Genomic DNA, 4,915 nt, shown 5'->3' with positions numbered 1-4,915 from the left:
GACGTGGACAGGAGTAGAAGGATGAATTTTTAGAAGGTCTTTGAATTTGAATTGCTCTTCCCTCCCCGCGAAGGACGGAAACGCGATGGGCGGCGAGGGCAGACCATTTTTGGATGAGGGTCCTGGCACAAACTACAAACATGCAAAAAATGACAGTTACCCCATGAACACACTCCTTCATTAAAATTATTACAAATAGGCATGTCCTTGAAATAAATGACCTCACGCCCTTTCTTGTCGGTAGCCAAATTTGCGTATGAGGTGGATGAAGGGAACGTCGTGGGTTGGAGAAGACCAGAACTCGTGGCGGCAGTCGCGGAGGTGAGGGCAGATTTTGGGCAAAGTTCCGGTGAATGACCCTGATTACGGCAAAGCGAACACAGGATAGCTTTATGTCCACCAAAATGTTGGACAAGAAGGTCGGAGTCTAGGCACGACCAGTCAATACGAGTGTTCGACAATTGAATAAGCAAAGCCGCTTTAGCTGAAAATGATTTGTGATATTCGTAAAATAGGGAGCCCCCATATCGCAAATTCAAGTCACAAATCAAAGACAGATAAGTGTCCAGTTCCTTACGTCGATCCGGGAACACAGAGCAAATAACATCTCTATAGATGCCGAAGGCGACGACGAATTCGGAGATGAACAGATTACGGTGAAGCCGGGGATCCGAAGCTTTAAGTAACACGGAAACGTCGCCGCAATCCACAACACGCCTGTCGCACTCGGGCGAAGGTAAAAGCAAAGAAACCAAATTAACGTCTTTACCTTGGAGGATGCGAGATTGCATACGGGACGGCGGCGGAGGGTGATATGAATGGTCTACCAGAGGGTGCAGCCGGGACAGCGGTGGCCAGGGAGAACCTCACAGACGCCGGAGGGGCGACTGGAATGGCGGAGCCGACAGGCGGAATGGGCACCGGACGGGCAGGCACATGCGATGAGGTTTCCAAGGCGCGCAGGCGATCACCGAAGGACTCCATGGTGCAGGTCAGAGAAGAGATCGCAGAATGCACTTGCGAAGCCAAGGCGTCGGAGTCAGCAGGACGGGAGCGCTTCAGGCAAGAGGAGCGAATCCGGGCGGCAGACCTCTTGCATCCACGAGACTGTCGAGCAGGGGGGTCCAGAGGAGCGGGCAGCCTAGCGGGCGAAGAGGGCGCAGACGTCGAAGGGACAGCGGGCGCCGGCGGAGAGGAGACGGCCGGTGCGAGCACGGCCGAGGAGGATCCGGGCACCCCTGGGAGGTGAAGGGCTATTTGCAAGACCTCCGAGCGGGAGAGATCGGGAGCGACAGGAATCCCCTCGTCCTCCACAAAACTCCGGAGATGCTGGTCGGACCATAGACGGATGTCCCGACTCGGAGACAGTTGAGATAGCCGCGCGCTTCTCCGCAAGGGACGGGAGGTGCCAAAACCTTCACCGAGAGCAGGTGAAGGAGAAACGAAATCCCCAAAAGGGGGCCGACCGTCGGAGTCAGACATGACCCAGACAGGGAGGAGCCTAGACAGCGGAACACGGAGCAAATCAGCGAACCGAATAGCTGTAACGGCAAAGAAGTGGGTTAGACTTATTCTTTATATAGAACTTGGACCGCTGTGATTGGACATGACGACGTCCATAAGGTCTCCTTGTTTGAACTTTCGTTTTCACTTTCATAACAACTACGCAACAGTTATTGTTAAACCACACACACTACTGCTAATCACTGCCTCCTGAAGTCAAGGTCACCGACAGAGTCTGAGTAACACACAAGACATACATGAACAATTTCACATCTTCAGTTCACCTAACATAACTCCAAATAAGTGAATTATTTCATCATTTATCATCTACTTCTAATTTATATGATGTGGCATCAAATCTTCATTATTCATAATATATAATAATATAAATTTACACACAGAGCTGTAAGTAAACACTCACCGGCAATTCAACTGGAACCTCTGAGGGGAACACTGCTTCTCTCCCATACATAAGTAGAAATGGGGAGTGCTTTGTTGTAGTGTGAATTTTGGACCTCAATGAAAAAAGTGTGGCATCCAGAAACAAGTCCCAGTTGTTCTGCTGGTCGTTGACTAATTTCCTTAGGGCTCTAAAACGCAAGCATGATTACTAAAAAAATTTAATATTGTAAATAAATGTACCCTAGGGAACCTTCAAATAATACTTACCGTTTAATGTTGTCATTAGTTTTCTCATCCAGACCGTTTGTCTGGGGATGATAGGCTGCAGTCACACTCCTCTCAACCCCTAGCACCTGACACAGCTTCTGGTTTAGCTTAACAACAGCAAGAAAAGTAACAGTAATTATTTTATTCAGATACATAGACAGATACAGTACATAGAGAGTATTAATAATTATTACTGTGAATATAAAATAAAAGCTTACTTCATTAACAAATTCCCTGCCTTGGTCAGACAGGATTCGTTTGGGGCATCCATGCCTATATATTATGGAGCACAGATACCGTCCAACCTCTCCAGCAGATTTTGTTTTTAATGGATATGCTTCGACCCACTTTGAAAAGTAATCAGTGGCAGTCAAAATGTATTGATGGCCTTCTGATGTTTTTGGCAATGGGCCCGTCAGGTCAATTCCAATAAGGTCCCAGACAGCAGACACCTTTTAGACAAGCAATTTTTCAAAATATAAATAAACAAATCATCCAAACTAACAAACATTGCTCAATAGCAAATGGATTGCTTATGTTGCTGCACAAAAGAGTCAATGAGGGTCCCAAAGTAAGTTGTGAGATTTTTTTGTCTACTATTACACATTTACCTTAATACACTGGAGTGGCTGAGCAACAGTCAAAGGTTTGCCAACCTTTTGGCATTTGTCACACTCCAAAACCTTTAACATGAAAATAATCAAAGTAAAAACCATACACAATATTTTAGTTATTTAAAATTAATATTATTTTTATTTAAAAAAACAATAGTATGGAAAAAACATACCCAGTTGTCAACATCCACAGACATGCCAAGCCAGTAAAATCTGGAGCACATGGCAGTGCGGGTTTTCAATACACCTGTGTGCCCGCCAATAGGAGAGGAGTGGAACTCCTTGAACAGCTCCCTTGCCTCCTTTTTGGTCTTGATGACCCTCCGACTTCCAAAGAAGAGTTCCCCTTCTATATTGAAAGTAATACTTATTTAATGCCAGAATTAAATTGATAGAACATCAGATATATAGTGATTATTATACTAACCCTTCAGAGTGAATTTGGAGGAATATCTCCTGAGGCCTTGTCTCTGAGACTTATCATACCCATCAAGGTATGATCCCGCAGACAAAAAGTTGAAAATTTCTTCAAACTTTTTTCCATAGCTTAAAAAAGCAAAATAAACAAGTTCTAATTAGCACATTAAATTAACAGTTTATTTATTACACACTATGTCAACAAAAGCAACATATTACTTGGCATGAATGGTATATACACCGTATATGTTACACCCATCCGTTTATTAAACTTATAACGTTATACCATGTCATCATTTAACATGTTGTATTTAGAAGTCGTATATCAAATTTATGGAAATGTTAACATTTATTCCATATACATCATTTAATGCCCGAAAGAGACACAGCCTGATGCAAAGATTTCACAAGACGGTCATTACTCGTGCATGGCTACAATGGCCTGTACAAGATTAAAAGTCACACATGCAAAATATACAACTTATAAAATGTTGACAGTAAATACCTATGCAGTAAACTGTAATAAATGCATTAATGTAGTAAGGCTAAGAAAAGCATACATATTACTGAAATACAGTAACACTTACCTCAAACTTCGGCACTAGGTAGGATAGTTGGTAAGCTTCCAGAAGATTCGCGAAATTTTGGTCTGCGCATGCGTAGTAGCAGTGAGTAGATCATTTCGATGGGTAGGATGTTTCGTTAGAACACCGGCAACTGGCTGCCGACGCACTGTGTGCTTGCGTGCAAGCGTCACGGCTCACTCCGTGACATTTCCTCCCCCTTCTGGAGATGCCCCCTGTGGCATCCTTGACAGGAAATCAGCTGTACAATTAATTTTCCCCGCCCTGTAGAGCGGCTGTGCTCACTTTGGTCCCCATGAACACAACAAATAATTAGCTTGTCCACACAATTCTTACACTCAAGGGGAACTAAGTTAGCCTGCACCAGTGTCTGCGTGCAACCTGTGTCCACTAGAGCTGTGACGGGTTTACCATTTAATTTAACAATAATAGCAGGTTCCCTGTTCTGCTGGGTCTTAAGGGATGGAGTGGGGTTAGGAACATAGCATAGGCAGGATTGTTTTGGCTTTCTGAGGGGGCAAGCAGGGCTCTTATGTCCTTCCCTACCACAGTTATAAGAAGAAATGCCTTTGGGCTGGGAACTTTCTGTGGGGAGGGGCAATGTGTTCCTACTGTGGCTAGGCATAGTGTCAGAACCAACTCCTCGACCAGCACCATCAGGCTTACCCCTGGCATGATGATCCAGCACTCCAGCGTAGCAGTAGCTCCTGGAGCCTTTGTGTGCTGCGACATAGTTCTCTACCATCTGGGTGGCCTCTGCTGCAGTGGTGGGATTGCGCTCTTTGACCCAAGTCTTCACCTCCGGATAGAGGACTCGCAGGTATTGTTCCAGCACTAAGGTTTACATGAAGTCTTCTTTGGTGCACTGGTCGAACTTGACCCACTTAGAGAAGAGGTCCTTGAGCCGGACGTACAGTTCTTGTGGCGTCTTACTCGGACTGGTCTCCAAGGCACGGAACTGCAAGCGATGGGTCTCAGCATTGATCTCATATTTCTTGAGAATGGCCTCTTTCAGCTGGTCACTGTGTGCTTGCGTGCAAGCGTCACGGCTCACTCCTTGAGTCTGCAGTCCACGAAACTGGGAACAAGATCCCGTCCATCTATGTCAGGGGTAATCGCTGGAAGACC

At 45.4% G+C, this 4,915-nt stretch overlaps 1 long non-coding RNA gene across 1 annotated transcript; it reads right to left on the bottom strand.

The window, feature by feature from the left end:
* Window positions 1–1,725: 1,725 nt before the first annotated feature.
* Window positions 1,726–3,334, bottom strand: LOC140592508 (uncharacterized). The gene is made up of 6 exons (XR_011992814.1): window positions 3,214–3,334; window positions 2,960–3,135; window positions 2,784–2,855; window positions 2,391–2,624; window positions 2,173–2,279; window positions 1,726–2,093 (listed from the first exon to the last, which is right to left on the bottom strand). It is a non-coding gene; the product is annotated as an uncharacterized lncRNA (long non-coding RNA).
* Window positions 3,335–4,915: the final 1,581 nt, after the last annotated feature.

Source organism: Paramormyrops kingsleyae, chromosome 9 (assembly GCF_048594095.1).
Source record: "Paramormyrops kingsleyae isolate MSU_618 chromosome 9, PKINGS_0.4, whole genome shotgun sequence".
Classification (NCBI taxonomy): domain Eukaryota; kingdom Metazoa; phylum Chordata; class Actinopteri; order Osteoglossiformes; family Mormyridae; genus Paramormyrops; species Paramormyrops kingsleyae.
This window is presented reverse-complemented; position numbering and strand designations above follow the sequence as displayed.